Source organism: Chlorocebus sabaeus, chromosome 23, assembly GCF_047675955.1.
Source record: "Chlorocebus sabaeus isolate Y175 chromosome 23, mChlSab1.0.hap1, whole genome shotgun sequence".
Taxonomy (NCBI): domain Eukaryota; kingdom Metazoa; phylum Chordata; class Mammalia; order Primates; family Cercopithecidae; genus Chlorocebus; species Chlorocebus sabaeus.
In genome coordinates, this window is record NC_132926.1 from 2,671,489 (window position 1) to 2,689,603 (window position 18,115).

At 47.1% G+C, this 18,115-nt stretch overlaps 1 pseudogene; it reads left to right on the plus strand.

Moving 5' to 3' along the window:
- The first annotated feature begins 1,043 nt into the window (after window positions 1-1,043).
- LOC119621981 (U4 spliceosomal RNA) lies at window positions 1,044-1,192 on the plus strand (annotated as a pseudogene).
- The last annotated feature ends 16,923 nt before the right edge of the window (window positions 1,193-18,115 follow it).

The following is an 18,115-nucleotide window of genomic DNA, read 5'->3' on the forward strand; positions in this document are numbered from 1 at the left end:
TGTACAACATGATGTTTTGAAATATGTAGACCTTGTGGAATCATTGCTATTTTAAAATAAGTAAATATTTCAAAATCTCCTCAAATTTAATCTCTATTACAGTAAAATTGATAGATACAATTCACGTAAAGTTCCTTAGGGTCCACAGGAAATTTTCAGAGTATGAAACTATCCTGAGAAAAAATATTTAACAATCACTCTTCTATATGGAATCACATGTCCATAAATATATTTGAGGTTAATCATTTTCATTTATTTTAAATGTATAAGGAACCAACAAGAAAAGAGAAAAGAAAAGTACTTGGAATCCTATTGCACGGGGACAAGAGACAATCACGACTGGCATTTCCACTTTTTCTCCTAGTTGTGTTTCAGAGCATCCATTTCCAGGTTAGTGTGTTCTGAATATAGGCTCTGTGTCCTACGCTCTGAATATGAGCCCTGTGTCCTAGGCGCTGGGTATAAGACTTGGGTCTTAGGCCCTGGGTATAAGCCCGGGGTCCTAGTCTCTGGGTATAAGACTTGGGTCCTAGGCTCTGGGTATAAGCCCGGGGTCCAAGTCTCTGGGTATAAGCCCGGGGTCCAAGTCTCTGGGTATAAGCCTTGGGTCCTAGGCTCTGGGTATAATCCCCGCATTTTAGGCTCTGGGTATAATCCCCGCATTTTAGGCTCTGGGTATAAGCCCGGGGTCCTAGTCTCTGGGTATAAGCCCTGCATTTTAGGCTCTGGGTATAAGCCCTGGGTTCTTGGTCCTGGATATAAGCCCCATATCGTAGGTCACCTACCAGATCGAGAGCCCAGTCAAAGTTCTTTCTCATGGTGTGTCTAGGACGTCAGAAAACCTAGAGACATGGCCAGACTCTGAGGCCCCCGAAAAGGGTTCCCAGACCTTTTGCGAGAGGGAGGCTTTGTCTGCCCAGAGCCCACCGAGTCTTGGAGTCTTAGAGGGCTGCCCAGCTCCTCAGGTAGGCCTGTCTGCACCTCAGCCTCACCCTGGTCTGGGTATCCACCCCACACAGTTATGTTTTTAAAAATTGAGGAATAGCTTTGCACAGTGGCAGTATTGTAGCTGATGAGGTTTATCCAAGGCACGGTTATTGCTAATTGAAAAATTGAGGAATAGTTTAGTAAAACATACAGATCTTAAGTATGTAGTTCAATGGTGTTTTACAAATATCTGTCTGTAGCCAACACCCCAATCAAGGCAGAAAACATTGCCACCATTGTAGAAAATTCCCCCCAATCCCTTTACAGTCTACTCAACTTCCCTAGTCCCCTAATCCCCAAGCAGCCATTATTCTGATTTGTATTCCAGAAAAGTAGTTTTTCTGGAGTTTTTTTTTTTTTTTTTTTTTTTTTACAAAGTTTCGCTCTTGTTGCCCAGCCTGGAGTGCAGTGGTGTGATCTCAGCTCACTGCAACCTCCACCTCCTGGGTTCAATCATTTCTCCCGCCTCAGCCTCCCAAGTAACTGGGATTACAGGTGTGCACCACCATGCCTGACTAATTTTTGTATTTTTAGCAGACAGGGGATTTCACCATGTTGACCAGGCTGGTCTTGAACTTCTGATCTCAGGTAATCCACCCGCCTCTGCCTCCCAAAGTGCTGGGATTACAGGTGCGAGCCACCATGCCCAGCCTGGTTTTGAATTTAATAAATCTGTATTACATCCTTTGCATGGCTCCTTTAGTTTAAAACACTGTGTTGTTGTTGTTGTTGTTGTTGTAGAGATGGGATCTTGATCCATTGCCTGGGCTGCTTTCAAACTCCTGGGCTCAAGTGATCCTCTGCTCTTGGCCTCCCAAGTGTTGGGACTGCCGGTGAGAGCCATCGCACCAGCCAGAGTCGAATTCTGTCTCTCGTGAGAGCAGCCACTTGAATATAAAGGCTCAGGAATTCCTCCTCATGTGTGCTGCCGGGACACTTGCCCTCCGAGTGTCATCAGTTAGCTATTGCCACAGTTATCCTGTGTAACAAACCATCCCCACATCTCAGTGGCAAACAGTAATAATCATTTATTTCTTACTCATGCGTTTGTGAGTTGGCTGGGCAGCCCTGCTTCACACGCCTCTCATCCTCTTCCTGGGACCAGCAGGGGCAGGCTCATCTCGGGTTGATGGCAGGGCCCTGAGAGACGGCACATCTAACCCCACAAGCACCTTCCCAGTTTTGCTGTGTCATGCCTGCTGGCATCCCTTTGGCCAAGTCCAATGTCAAGGGGTGGGAAAGGGAGGCTATGGCGAGGGTGTGAGTGTGGGTGAAAAACTGGGGTGGATCATTCAATCTACGTTACCAGTTTCCTGCCAGTGTAAGTTAAGAGACAGACAGAGCTTCATCAGAATTGAAAGGATGAGGAGAGATTTCTGTTTAACTTAATATGTTGATAAGTTAGGAATTCTTGTTTTTCATATTTCAGCAACTCAGTACTCTCTTTAAGAGAACCTGTCTGGGGCCAGCTTTTACTGTACAGATCCTGGTCATACATAATCTGTCTCCCATCCAGGCGGCCCTCCAACTAGCATGGTCTGATTTATTGCAGTTTAAGGGAGCTGAAAAGGATATGTAGTCATTTAAATGAATTTCTTAGATGTGTTTCCCCTCTTCCCCCGGCCTTGAGTGGATTCAAGGACACAAAATGTATAAACACTTTAATTAATTTAAAAATACAAAACTGGGCTGGGCGCAGTGGCTCATGCCTGTAATCCCAGCATTTTGGGAGGCTGGGGTGGGCGGATCACGAGGTCAGGAGATGGAGACTATCCCGGCTAAAAGAGTGAAACCCCGTCTCTACTAAAAATACAAAAATTAGGTGGGCATGGTGTTGTGTGCCTATAGTCCCAGCTACTCAGGAGGCTAAGGCAGGAGAATGGCGTGAACCTGGGAGGTGGAGGTTGCAGTGAGCCGAGATTGCGCCACTGCACTCCAGCCTGGGCGACAGAGCGAGACTTCATCTCAAAAAAAAAAAAAAAAAAAAAAGTAAAACTGGCTTACTAGTCCAATTATTTAGTGAATCCGTCCAGCTGATTATAAATCGCAAATGAAGTTATTTTCAGAAGTGCGGCAGTTCTGACTGGATCATTTGCTGAAAGCTCTGCTCCTGCCTTGGGACAGTCACGCCTGCACTGGGAATGTGAATTTACTTGCTGTTCTCTTGCTGTTGCTCCTGCCCCCCTGTGACCAATTCCCTACCACACTGAGCTCATTTGAGACTTTAGTTTCATATTTTTAAGACCAGTTTAGTGCATCAACTCGGTCTTTATTTCTCCCTCCAGCACTTACTGTAGTTGATACCTTTTATTTTCTTAGATTCTTTGGGGGGAGTTTATAGGTGGGATGAACCCCTATACGCATGAAAATGTCTTTATTTTGCACCCCCACTTGAAGGCTAGATTGGCTGGGTCTTGGATCCTAGGTTACAAATAGTTTTTTCTTTGGAATGTTCGAGAAATTGCCCTACTATCTTTTAGCATTCAGGACTGATGGTAAGTCTGGTGTCAAGCTGATTTTCATTCTATTGTGATAACCTATTCTCTCGGTCAGAAAACTATGAGGATTTAACTTTTTTCCTTGGTATTCCAAAATTTTGCTACAACGTGCCTAGATTTCTAAAATTCCTCTTTACTTTTTTTTTTTTTTTTCCTGAGACAGAGTCTTGCTTTGTCGTCCAAGCTAGAGTGCAGTGGGGCGATCTCTGCTCGCTGCAGCCTCCGCCTCCTGGCTTCAAGTGATTCTCCTGCCTCAGCCTCCCGAGTAGCTGGGATTACAGGCGACCATGCCAGGCTAATTTTTGTAGTTTTAGTAGAGAAGGAGTTTTGCCATGTTGGCCAGGCTGGTCTCGAACTCCTGACCTCAAGTGACTGTCTTGGCCTCCCACTTTCTTTTCTTTCTTTTCTTTCTTTCTTTCTTTTTTTTTTTTGAGGCGGAGTCTAGCTCTGCGGCCCAGGCTGGAGTGCAGTGGCACGATCTCGGCTCACTGCAACCTCCGCCTCCCGGGTTCAAGCCATTCTCCTGCCTCAGCCTCCCGAGTAACTGGGACTACAGGGGCCTGCCACCAACCCTGGCTAATTTTTTGTATTTTTAGTAGAGATGGGGTTTCACCATGTTAGCCAGGATGGTCTCGATCTCCTGACCTCGTGATCTGCCCGCCTTGGCCTCCCAAAGTGCTGGGATTACAGGTGTGAGCCACCGTGCCTGGCCCCTGCTTTATTTTTCATTGGGTTTGCTTGGTATTGAATGGGGCCTATCAACCCGAGAACCGATGGCTTTCTTCAGCTCTGGGACCCCTCTCCCCCCATTATTTCTTTGAGTATTTCTTCACTCCAATTTTATCTGTTCTCTCCTATTGGGACTCCTTTTATAATGAGATTGGAGTGTCTGGGTCTACTCTCCATGACTAATGACTTTTAACCACATTGTCTATTTCTTTGTCCTTTCACACTAGACTAAAGTATTCCTTGGTGTGATATCCCACGTCCCTAATTTCCCTTTGCTGAGTTTATTTTGCCATTCATCCAATCTATCAAGTTTTTGAAGTTAATCTTCAGTCTCTATTGTTTATAATTAATTTTTAAGGGATGAAATAGCCTCTCAGAAGATAGAAAGTATATGTATTATCACATCTTCTTTATTTTCTTCATTAATTTCTTCTGGTTATAATTCTCTGATGTTGCATTTGATGTCTTTTGATCAAATGTCTGGAGATCCTTGGCCATGTGCCCATCTTCATATCTAAGGGTTCCTGTTCACCTGCTTTTTATATTTATCTTATCTGCCTCTAATGATTATTGGGGTGGCAGGTTTCATTCCTCAGAGTGGTGAAGGAGTTCCCTGTCCTTCTTTTTTTTTTTTTTTTGAGACAGAGTCTCATTCTGTCGCCCAGGCTGGAGTGTAGTGGTGCAATCTTGGCTCACTGCAAGCTCCGCCTCCCAGGTTCACGCCATTCTCCTCCCTCAGCCTCCCGAGTAGCTGGGGCTACAGGCACCCGCCACCATGCCCGGCTAATTTTTTGTATTTTTAGTAGAGACGGGGTTTCACTGTGTTAGCCAGGATGGTCTCGATCTCCTGACCTCGTAATCCGCCCACCTTGGCCTCCCAAAGTGCTGGGATTACAGGTGTGAGCCACCATGCCTGGCCATGAGTTCCCTGTCCTTCTCAGGGACAGGGACTCAGTGATTCCTGGGGCGACTGTCTTTCTTTTCTGGACCAAGTATTCACACTTTCCATTTCAACTGGGGGCAAATGCTGTGCAATGCTGGTGAGCTTGCTGATTTCCCAAGAACATAATGCATTTCCTTCCCCTTTCTTTCCCTTTTGTGCTACTTCTAATTAAGGAAGATGTTTCTATCATTTATGGGATTTTGGTTCGGAGGGAGGTCAATCAGGGGTTCTTGTTCCTCCATCTGGTCCTGATGCACGTTTTTAGCAAAACAACTGAGTTTGGAAGTTTGAAACTAACGACATTAGGGCTGGGAAATTTCTTAATGTAAATATATTTTAGCAGAGTTAATGAAAACTTGGAGTGCTTACAAAGTTGGATATCTTACATGTGTGACAAATTATATATAAACCAGATTTCATTTCCTGTTTTTTTTTCTTTTTTCTTTTTTTTAATCAGCAAAGGAAAAATGAAAAACCAAGTTTCCCGTCTTATAACAACACATTTTAGGGGAGAATGCATATTGAAACATTTTCAACATTTGCTGTTAAAATGAACACAATTTTGCAAAAAGAAATCCCCCCCCAACACACACATAAAGCATCAAGTTCTAGGCAATGATGAGCCCCTCATTCAGAAATGGTCCAGGCTTTGCCTCTGTGAGCCTGTTGGCCCCAGCCTGCTGCTGTTGGCAACCGCAGTGCCGTTTCCCTCACATCTCTCATCACTATGGTGATTCTTGTTAAATAAAGTGAGCAGTCCCGATCATGTGCACTAGTGCCTTCTTCTGCGTTTAATCTGTGGCTGTCAGTTTCCACAACCCATCTATTCAATAAAGATTTGTTGATTATCTACTATGTGCTTGGGCCCAGTGATGCAGAGATGAATAGGACAAGATGCTTGCCCTCGAGAAAGCTTTACGTAGGGGAGAAGAGGCAGAACAGGCAGATTCCACGGATCCCCTGGCATGTGGAGTCCCACTGTACATGTTGTGAAGTGACTGAATTTAACAGTGTTTTATGCTTGTATAATTTTTCACAAAATATCTTTAACTTTCAAATGGGAGATGCATGACATAGTTCAAACCATCAAAATGATATGAAAAGATATCCCCATCTGCTCATTCTCCTTCCCCCTTCCCCCACCTCCCCGTCTAGGTAACTTCTTTTTTTTTTTTCCCACGTCCCCCTCTAGGTAACCTTTTTTTTTTTTTTTGAGACGGAGTCTCGCTCTGTCACCCAGGCTGGAGTGCAGTGGCACGATCTCGGCTCACTGAAAGCTTTGCCTCCTGGGTTCATGCCATTCTCTCGCCTCAGCCTCCTGAGTAACTGGGACCACAGGCGTCCACCACCATGCCCGGCTAATTTTTTGTATTTTTAGTAGAGACGGGGTTTCACCATGTTAGCCAGGATGGTCTCCTGACCTTGTGATCCACCCACCTTGGCCTCCCAAAGTGCTGGGATTACAGGCGTGAGCCACCGCGCCCGGCCTTTTTTTTTGATATGGAGTGTCACTCTGTCACCCAGGCTGAAGTGTAATGGTGTGATCTTGGCTCGCTGCAAACTCTGCCTCCCGGTTTAAGTGATTCTTCTGCCTCAGCCTCCTGAATAGCTGGGATTACAGGCATGCGCCCCCATGCCCGGCTAATTTTTGTACCTTTAGTACAGACAGGGTTTCACCATGTTGGCCAGGCTGGTCTTGAACTCCTGACCTCAGGTGATCCAGCCACCTTGGCCTCCCAGAGTGCTGGGATTACAGGCGTGAGCCATCGCGCCTGGCCTGGGTAATCATGTTTGTTAGATTCTTGTTTACACTTCTAGTGTTTCCTTATGCAATTATATATGGATATATGTTTTTATTTTTCCTTCCTAAAGAGGCTAGTATGCTGTATACTCACTGACGTAGCCAGGAGACCTTTTCCTAGTGGTGCACAGCGACCCCCCTTGCCATTTTTACTGCTGAGTATCCCACGGTGTGAGTGATCATTGCACATGAACCAGTTCCTTAGTGATGGCCACTTGGGGTAGTTCCCATCTTTTGCCATCACAATGAACGTCCCAGTGAATAATCTCATACTTATGCCATTTATATGCATGCACGGGTACTTGTCAAACTGATTTCCAGAAGCGGGCTTGCTGGATCAAGGGGTGCTTGCGTCTGTAATTTTGGCAGATTCTGCCAGCTGTCCCTTTCCAGGGGAGATACCATCGTACTCTCTCCCAGCAATGTCTGAGGAACCTCTTTCTCCTGAGTCAGAATATTTCTAACCCTTTCTTGTCTCCCAGGACCAAATAACATTTGCACCTGTTTTTGAAAGTACTGTATTTGTTTTCGGGTACTATTAAAGTTTATGTTCGCAAAAGGAAACCACCCGTGAGTAGACAGTGCGGGACACTTGCTCTGTGGTGTTGAGATGAGAACGCACGGAAGGAACTAGGTGTTGCGGGCTGATGCGGAGGGCAGGCCGGCTGGGCCCACACTCACGCTGTTGAGCAGCCGGAGGGAAGATCAGGGCCAGACTGTGAAGCAGGTGAGCTGCCATGCACGCAGAGCTCTGGGATCTTCCTGCAAGCAATGGGCAGTCACGGAGGGCTTCACAGAGGAAGAAGGAGGTGGCCACTCCGTTAAGGCAGATATGAATTCCAGCGGCTGTGAAGGATGGGGAAGAGACTGCAGTGATTCTGTCACTTTTAACTGTTCCATTTACCTGCTATGGTAGCACACGAATGCTACCACTCCTTCCATGACACGGAGGGGCCTGGGGAGGAACCCTTGGGACGGTGCTTCCCAACTGCAAAGGTCGAGGGCCACTTTCCCACTCGGTTCCTCAGGAGAGGCCCTTCTCGTCGCTGTGCAGCCCATGCTGATGGAAACAGGCTCACGGAGCAGCTGTGCCTGAGAACCAGGGCTCTGTATCCTTGAATCGAAGCGTGAGATTATTTATCACTTTCAAGGGAGCAGATCATTAGCGGGGCAATACTTTGTTCCAGACATGGTGAAGAGGGGGCGGCAGGGCTGAGAAGAGAAGCCCAGCTTCCCGAGGCTCTGCTCAGCTGCCTTCTGCCCACCCAGCGGCCCTGCCAGCCGTGTTTGTCTGGCTCTCAAGCAGCGATGCTGTGTGCGGTTTCCATGGCAGTGGGCCCCGGAGGGCAGCCGGGGACACAGCCAGGTGGCTCGCAGCTCACCTGACCGGCTGTTGGCAGGAGGCAGGCGGCCTCCTTCTGCTTCTCCCAGTTCCTGGAGCTTTCAGAATGTCTTCAGTGACTCCCTTTAGGAGTCTGATCTCTGTGTGAGAGAAACTTAAAGTTCTGGGCTTATAAAAGGTACACTTTATCTCCGAGCGACTGCCTGGCAGTCATGCAGAATGCCAGGGCGGAAAAGTACCGGGAAAGCGCACATCTCTGCAAGGGAGGCTGGAACTCAGGGGCCCAGCTTCCCACGGTGGACAGCAGGAGCACACTTCACACAGAGGAAAGACAGGCTCCCCCTGCAAGGGCCACAGGATGACCTTCACAGGGTCACTGGCACCCGGCCCTTAGGGCTCAGGGTCTGGCATCTTTGATTCATGAACTCGTAAGACTGTGTGGGTCAGAGCTGCCTCCTGCAGCACACACGGTTGGCTTAGTCACTGTCATCGTTCCAGAGAGGACTCATCACAGGATTACTAGGAATTCAGACTCCAGTGGGGGAAACACAAGCTCTCAAACAGAGAAGAAGTCGAAGTCAGGTCCAAGTTCATGGTGAGTCTTTTCAGCAAGCGCTTCCTGCTCCGAGTTGCAGACTGTGGTTGCTGAGCTCCCAGCCTGGGGTGTTGGGGAAGCCAGGTGTGGGGCTCGGCCCGCAGGGTGGGTTCTGCCAGACCACAGGCTTTATGCGAGGAGCTAACACTTAAAAGAATTCCATGACAGGGATGGAGAGAAAGGCCTGGGGTCAAGGACTCAGGCTCTGTCTCCAGAAATGAAGATGTTCCAGCAGTTTCCATTGAATAGAGACATGAATGTGTGGGCCGCTGGAACGTGGGATAGAACAAAGCTCTTCTTCTCTGCTTAGGACCCTAAAGAAATGGCCCTGAGGCCACATGTTCTTCTTGACTTGTTGAAGGATCAACAGCAGAGTGAAACATATTTTAGTATCAAGCACCACTGCGAAACAAAAAATAAAACTCATTTGAAGACCACACATGAGACAAAGGCAGATTTCGTTTTCTTAAGGGGCAACCTTTTTTGCACTAATCACCTACCATTAAATCATGAACAAAGACAATGAGATTCCTGTTGGTAACCCCCAAACTAATTAAGCATATTTCTTGGGTTCTGTATTATGAGCAGTTGGAGGAGACGGAGAGGGAGGGGTAAGTCCATTCAATCGCACTGCAGGAAAATAGTTTTAAATGTACTTATTAGGTTTTAGGTTCCAAAGTAGGCACTGAGAGACCCAGCCCATACCCCTGGTGGCTGGGTTTTCTGGGCATTTAGGAAAACAAGCAGCCAGCCAGTGGGTAGATGGAGGCCCGATGCCCTGGTCCTGGGGCAGCGGCTGGAATGAGAGGACCAGCCGGCATGGGGCTGTGGACTCCATGTTGCCCACAGGAGAGGCCTTTAAACAGGAGAGATGGGATTCTCAGAGATCACCCTGGCTGGTGGGTGGAGCAGGGGAGATGACACTGTCATGGAGACAGGGAATCCAGGGAGATGTCTACAGTGGAAAGCCAGACGGCAAACAGTGGAGATGTGAGTGGAGGGGCGGGTGCGGATTCTCGACACCCCTGGGCTGGCTCAATGCCTGGGTATAGGAGGAGAGAGAGGGAGGAGTCTGGCCAGAACCCGCAGCTTCTGGCCTGGGCAGCAGCAAGGCAGGCCATGCCATTCATCAGGATGAGGACTATGAGGGCGCCTGGGGGGCAGTGTGATGGTGGAGGATAGTGGGAGAGAGAATGATGAGTTTGAATTTAATTGATTTTCTTAGGTAGTGTATTGGTCAGGGCTCTTCCAGAGAAACAGAACCAGTATGTATATCCATATATACAGAGAGAGATGCATTGCAAGGAACTGGCTTCCCCAAAGGTGGGGCTGGTAGGGCAAGTCAGGAATCCGTAGGCAAGGACACCGGAAGGGCAGGCGGGAACTCTCAGGCGAGCGCCGATGCTGCGGTCTAGACGGGGCTTCTCCTTCCTCCGGGAAGCCTCAGTTCTGCTCACGGCCTTTCCTCCTATTGGATGAGGCTGACCCAGGTGACCAAGGATAATCTCCTTTTCTTAAAGTTGGCTGACTGCAGACGTGATTTGCATCTACAAAACGCCTTACAGAACACCTAGGCTAGTGTTGCGTTTGTTAAAGTCGATCAGAATGAAGACCAGGTCTGAAGAAACCTTGAGCAGACAAAGCCAGTTAGGCCCCATATGTGACCTTCACCTTGCTTGATTTGCAAACATAAGTGAAACTTAACTTGAGCTATTTCTTATAAATGTCTATGTTAAAGAGAAACAGAACTTAAGCTCAACTAGTCAGAATCAGCCAAAAAACTTCTAATTATATAACTAAGGACTTTCCAGTGTGATAGGACCAAATAAGGCAACTTATAACCAGCTAAATATTTTCTGAGCCTCACTTCCGCATTTCCCCGATAACACCTGTGCGTCTGCACCTTCAGTGCAACCTTCGAACCACCTCTGGTTTGGAGCTGCCTGATTCGCAAATCACTTTGCTCAAATAAACGCTTTAAAATTTTATTGTCTTGGTTCACTTTTTTAACAGATTCAATAACTGGGTACTATAGTGTAACCGAGTTAACCCATAAAGCTGACCATTGTGGCCAGGGGCTGTGGCTCACATCCGCAATCCCAGCACTTTGGGAGGCTGTGGTGAGAGGATCACTTGAGCGCAGGCGTTCTAGACCAGCCTGGGGAACATGGTGAAACCCCGTCCCTACAAAACATGATTAGCTGCCTGTGGTGGTGCATATCTGTAGTCACAGCTACTTGGGAGGCTGGAGTAGGAGGATTGCTGGAGCCCAGAGCAAGGTGCCCCCCACCTTTTCTTTTTTTTTTTTTTTGAGGCGGAGTCTCACTCTGTTCCCCAGGCTGGAGTGCAGTGGCACAATCTCGGCTGACTGCAAGCTCCACCTCCTGGATTCATGCCATTCTCCTGCCTCAGCCTCCTGAGCAGCTGGGACTACAGGTGCCCGTTATCACACCTGGCTAATTTTTTTGTATTTTTAGTAGAGACAGTGTTTCACCGTGTTAGCCAGGATGGTCTTGATCTCCTGACCTTGTGATCTGCCCGCCTCGGCCTCCCAACATGCTGGGATTACAGGTGTGAGCCACCATGCCCAGCCAGCCCTGTCTTAAAAAAAAAAAAAGGACAAAAGCACAAAACCAAGTAACCATGATCTGTTACCCAGGATGGAGTGCAATGGCATGATCATAGCCCACTGCAATCTCAAACTGGGGAGAACTGGCAGGAGTTTGAGATGGGAGGAAACACTTATAATCACCCTCTACAACGTGTATAGATCACTTTATGCTCCTCACAGCTCTCCCCAAAGGAAACCACAGTGAAAGAGTTTCTGTGTCTGCATCCACAGATGGGAGGGGATTTGGACAGGAAACAGAAACTGGGGGTTCTTAGCAGCTGGGTAAGATGGGAAGCCATGAGACCTAGGGAGGGTGTGAAAGTCATGAGGCACAGAGGAGAAGGGCAGAACTCTGGGGACACCATGAACAGGGGACGGGGTGGAAGGGAAACCAGGAGTGGGGGCATCATGGAAGCCTCAGTCAATAGAATCCCGATGAGCTGGAGCGTGATGAGTCCAGAGCAGGTGGCCAGGCAGCCCCACTGGCTGTGCAGCAGAGGGACAGGGAGCAGGGGTGCCAGGCTGGATGGTGGTCTTCACACCCAGTTCTGAGGGAAGAAACACCCCACCCTGCAGTCAAGGTTGGGGCCTTGCTAAGAGCAGATCCTGGCTGTGTTGAAGAAGAAGATATTGAAGCTTCTAGTTGTGCTGCTGCGAGCAGGGGGCAAGGGTGGTTGACACTTCGTTTAAGGTTCACCATCATGAGTTTCTGGTTGAGCAAAGGTTTTCCTGGAGCCTTATTTGGGATTGTGCATAAGAATTTGAGGATGAGGGGTTGACACCATGTGAGAAGGGAGGAGGAGACCCAGCCCATGGCAAGAGGCGCCATGAGGAGTAAAGATGATCGGTGAGATCATCTCGCATAGGGTCGTGGTTGAGGGGCTTGGCAGACGTGACCCATTCCTCAGTTTTACACTGTGCCCTGTTGTGTACAATGGTGGATCCAACGCCACGCCCCTTACTTCTCCAAAACCTGGAGGGACAGAAAATGTCTACCAAGTGCGTGTGAAGGCCTGGCCACTGTGCTGGGCCCCTGTGAGTTGTGGTGACCCTCGCAGGTGACCTAACTCCTCCCTGGAGCAGGGTCTTTCAAGGCCCCACATCATATGAAGGCCCAGGGGACTTGCAGATATGGTGGTTCTTGGCTTAGCCTGTTGCTGTCTCAGGGGAATTTGAATGCGAAGGAGCACTTCCCTCTAACACACAGCTCATCTCCTGGACCTGGAGTTGCCTGTTTCCAGTCGTCTTCTGAGGCACAGAGGAACAAGTGCCACGACTTATGTAGCTCTTTATGGAGACAGATCTCCTGTCTGCCAGCTTCTCTTTCCCAGGCCTTCTCTCTTGATACCCGTAGCTGTTCTGATAAGCTTCAGCCTCTCACTTCCTTGGGCATACGAATCAGAAAGTCCCTCTGTTTCACTGTAAATATTTTTTTTTTTCCCTAGAGTTCATGCGATGAAGCTTCTAAAGCTCTTGGAATTCTCCAAGTGACAAGAGCGTGTTTGTCGTTCATGGTGGCCCTTGGACCACATCTGAGTTTATGCTATCAAGACACAGGATGAGCCAGGCGTGGTGGCTCACACCTGTAATCCCAGCACTTTGGGAGGCCGAGGTGGGAGGATTGCTTGAGGCCAGGAGTTTGACACCAGCCTGGAAAACACAGATCTCATCTCAAACAAAACAAATCACCACCAACACCCAGGATACTCCTGCTAATAGCTGGTCTGGGATCAAAGAACTCACCCAAATATTAGTAACATAATAGCCATAACTTCAAATTCATACAGAATACCTAAGAAAAATCCTGAAAAAGAGAAACAGAATTTCTCTGCAGATAAAGAAAATATGTCAGAAAAATGTTACCAAAGGCGGAGGAAAATTGCATGCACTCCAAACTTCCAACATATATTAAGAGAAAAACACCTCAGTGAAATAGTTGCAACTATAAAGACACAAAGCAGAAATATAAGAACTTAGGATAGAAATAGCCAGACAAGAGGGAGAGATGACCAGACAGCAGGTGGACATTATGGACTGGTAGAGTTAGAAAAAAAAAAAATAGAAGAAAAGGCAAACCTATTTCAAAATGAACATGAAATTAAAAGGAGTTTAAGAGAGACAGACAGAGTTGAAAGCATGCTAAGGCACATAGATGACAGAAATGAGGAAAAAGCATGAACTAGAAGTAAAGGGATGAAGCAGGTTAGAAATACCAGGAAAAGTGGTAAAAAGCCTTTGAAATGGACCAGAAGAATGATTAGGTGTCTTCAGTAGAAAACTGCTTTGGATCTCAGTGTAAAATGAAGCACCCTCTTCGGGGCCACCCACTTTTGGGTTTGTGCTTTTCATTGTCTTTGTGCTACTTTGTAACTTTGTAGATTGTGGATAAGCAACAGCAATGCAAATGATTTTCATCTGTAGATGTGCAAATTAATTCTTTCTGGAAGAAAGAACACTTGATTTCCCATTGAGGCAGGCAGAGTAATTGACCCCCAAAGATGTCTACAGTGTGAGTATGTTACTTTACGGGCAAAACAGACTCTGCATATGTAAATTAGGTAGAGGTCCTGAGGTGAGGAGATTACCCTGAATTATCTCGGAGGGCCTGGTGTAACCGCAAGGGTCCTTCTAGGAGGAAGGCAGGAGGGCTGGGGTTAGAGAAGATGTGGCTGTGGAAGCAGAGGGTGCAGTGAGGCCTGGCCATGAGCCAAGGGATGAGGGCAGCCTCTAGGAGTGGGAAAGGCAAGAAAACAGGCTCTTATGGGGCCTCCCGAGGGAATTCTGCTCTGTCAACCCACTTTGGACCTCCTATCTCCAGAATTGCAAGACAATACATTTGTTGTTTTAAGCCACTTACATTTGTGATAATTTGTCATAGCAGCAAGAGGAAGCTAATGCAAACCCTACCAAAAAAGAGCCAATTTGAAATATATTTATACATCCACATCACAATCCATAGGTGTCTCTGTTCTTTGAATTCTCCTTTAAACTAGTTGTGGTAGCTTACTGATTTTCTCATTCATTCACGAGGTGAGTAAAATATTTTAAATGTGTTTACTTTTATTTATTTATTTATTTATTTATTTATTTATTTATTTTGGAGTTGGTCTCACTCTGTCACTCGGGCTGGAGTGCTGTGGTGTGATCGTGGCTCATGGCAACTTTGAACTCATGCTCTCAGGGGATCCTCCTGCCTTAGCTTCCTAAGGAGCTTGGACCACAGGCACATGCCACTATGCTTGGCTAATTATTTTTTAATTTTTGTAGGGATGGAATCTCAGCATGAACGAGAAGAGACAGCAGACACGAACACTGAGATGACACAGATGTTAGAATTATCTGATGAGAATTTTAAAGCAGCTGTCATAAAATGCTGCAATGAGCACATTATGAATATGCTTGAAACAAATGAAAAAGGAGAAAGTCTGGGCAAAGAAATAGGTGATTTTTTTTTTTTGAGACGGAATCTCACTTTGTGCCCCAGGCTGGAGTGCAGTGGCGCAATCTCGGCTCACTGCAAGCTCCACCTCCCAGATTCAAGCCATTCTCCTGCCTCAGCCTCCTGAGTAGCTGGGACTACAGGCGCCCACCACCACGCCCAGCTAATTTTTTGTATGTTTAGTAGAGATGGCATTTCACTGTGTTAGCCAGGATGGTCTTATCTCCTGACCTCGTGATCCGCCCACCTTGGCCTCCCAAAGTGCTGGGATTAGAGGCTTGAGCCACCGCGCCTGACAGAAATAGGTGATATTAATAAATAAATGAGGCTGGGCACAGTGGCTTATGCCTGTAATCCCACCATTGTGGGAGGCCGAGCTGGGCGGATCACCTGAGGGAGTCTGGGACCAGCCTGGCCAACATGGTGAAACCCCGTCTCTACTGAAAATACAAAAAAATTAGCCGGGCATAGTGGCGGGCACCTGTAATCCCAGCTCCTTGGGAGGCTGAGGCAGGAGAATCACTTGAACCCAGGAAGCAGAGGCTGCAGAGAGCCAAGATTGTGCCACTGCACTCCAGCCTGGGTGACAAAGAGCGAGACTCCGTCTCAAAATATAAAATAAAATAAATAAAAAAGTAAGGATAAAATATAGAACAACAATATAAAAACTCAATGGATGGGTTTAACAGCAGAATGGAGAGGACAGAGGAAAGAAATCAGTGAACTTGGAGGTGCAATGATATATATTATCCAATCGGAATAGCAGAAAGAAAATAGCCTGGAAAACACCAACAACCCATCAGCACATCAGCTGCTCAAGGGCGGGGCCTTCGCCTTCCCGTTCACTAAAGTATCCCACATGCTCCGTCCAGCGCCTGGCATATGGTAGGTGCTCATATCTGTTGAATGCTCTAATGCCCCGCGCGTGTGGATTCCCCTTTGTCGATGTTTTTGTTTGTTTGGTTTTGCTTTTGGTTTTTACCAGTTTAAGTGAAGTGTTTTTTCTGAAGGCTCTGAGACAGAATTGGGTTCACGCCTCTCTCCTGGCTTCCGGTGGCTGCAGCAATCCTTAACCTTCTTCAGCTTTTGGACGCGTCACTGCCACTCGTGTCTCCGTCTCCACATCGCCTTCTCCTCTTTGCCTTTTGTCTCCAATGTCCTTCTTCCTTTTCTTACAGCTGTCATTGGATTCAGGGCCCACTTTGACTCCAGGATGATCTCAACTCGAGACTTTTAACTTAATTACAGTTGTAAAGACCCCTTTCCAAATAAGGTCACACTCAGGGTTCCAGGGATTAGGAGCTGGACATACATTTTTGGAGGCCTATCACCCCCTACAGAGATGGAAAACAGACGAGTGGCTGTCAGAGGTTAGGGATGGTGGGGATGTGGCTGTGTAGTTGACTATCATGGGGAGGCTCCCAAGGGAGATTTTTGTGACAATGGGACAGTTTTGTATTTTGATTGTGATAGTTACATAAATACATGTAATAAGATGTCACACATTGGATCGGGCTTGATGGCTCATGCCTGTAATCCCAGCATTATGGGAGGCTGAGAAGGGCAGATTACCTTAGGTCAGGAATTAGAGACCATCCTGGCCAACATGGTAAAACCCTTTCTCTACTAAAAATACAAAAATTAGCCAAGCTTGGTGGCGTGTGCCTGAAATCCCAGCTACTCGGGAGACTGAGGCATGAGAATGACTTGGACCTGGAAGGCAGAGGTTGCAGTGAGCTGAGATCACACCACTGCACTCCAGCCTGGGTGACAGAGCGAGACTCTGTCTCAAAAAAAAAAAAAAAAAAAAAAAAAAAAAAAAGATGACGCACATAGTACCAATGTCAATTTCCCCAGTTTTGATGTTGTACCATAGTTATATAAGATATTGTCACTGGGAGATACTGTGTGGAGTGTAAATGGGGACATCTCGATACTATCCTTACAACTCTTGTGAATCTATAATTGTTTCCAAATAAAACATTCAAGAAAACCCTATGTGATGTGTGCACATGCACGCACAGACACAAACATAGGCAAAGTGAAAAGATGACAAACGGCAAAAAAATTCTTTTCTTCCCAAAACAAAACCCAAATTGATTCAGCAGACATTTTAATTAGGAAATCCTAGAGATCAGGACCACTCTAATTTCAGACACTCCATTATGAAGTGTACATCTACATCCAGAGGATGAACAAGCCGTTGAATCTCTTGAAAACTGGCTTTGCTACCGTTGCATTTGGGGGTAGGACCTTCGTAAGACACCATCAAGCTTCAAAAGGCAAAGCCTGTGATTTCTTCTCTGGGAAAGCCACATTTTAAAACCAGCTTCGGTCACAAAGAACAGCTGCATGGGAGAAGGAGGCAAACCGAGAGGGTGAGGACGTGCAGAGGCTGAGGCCCACAGCTTCACAGAGGCCAGCACAGAGCGGAAAAACATCCAGGGTCTCTTGTCCATTCCTACAGATGCCAGCAAGGGTGGAATAAGAAAGATTGGCTGGGAGGATAGGAGAGAGGCTCAAGAGATTATTTAGGTGGGCACAGTGGCTCATGTCTATAATCCCAGCATTTTGAGAGGCCAAGGCAGGAGGATTGCTTGAGGGCAGGAGTTTGAGATCAGCCTGGGCAACGTAGTGAGATCCCATCTCTACACAAAAACGCAAAAATTAGGCGGGGCGCGGTAGCTCATGCCTGTAATCCCGGCACTTTGGGTAGCTGAGGGGAGGTGGGTGGATCACGAGGTCAGAAGTTCAAGATCAGCCTGGCCAAGATTGTGAAACCCCGTCTCTACTAAAAATACAAAAATTAGCCAGGCACAGTGGCAGGTATGCCTGTAATCCCAGCTACTTGGGAGGCTGAGGAAGGAGAATTGCTTGAAGCTGGGTGGCAGAGGTTACAGTGAGCCGAGATCGCGCCACTGCACTCCAGCCTGGGCGACAGAGAAAGATTCCATCTCAAAAAACAAAAAAAACAAAAAAAAAACATTAGCCAGCCTGGTAGTGGCATGCACCCGTGGTCCCGGCTACTAGGGAGACTGAATCAGGGGGATTACTTGAGCCCGGGAGTTTAAGGCTGCAGTGAGCTGAGATTGTACCACTGCACTCCAGCCTGGGCAACAGTTTGTAAAAAGCCAGTTTTTAACAGATTCAACGGCTTATTCATCCTCCGG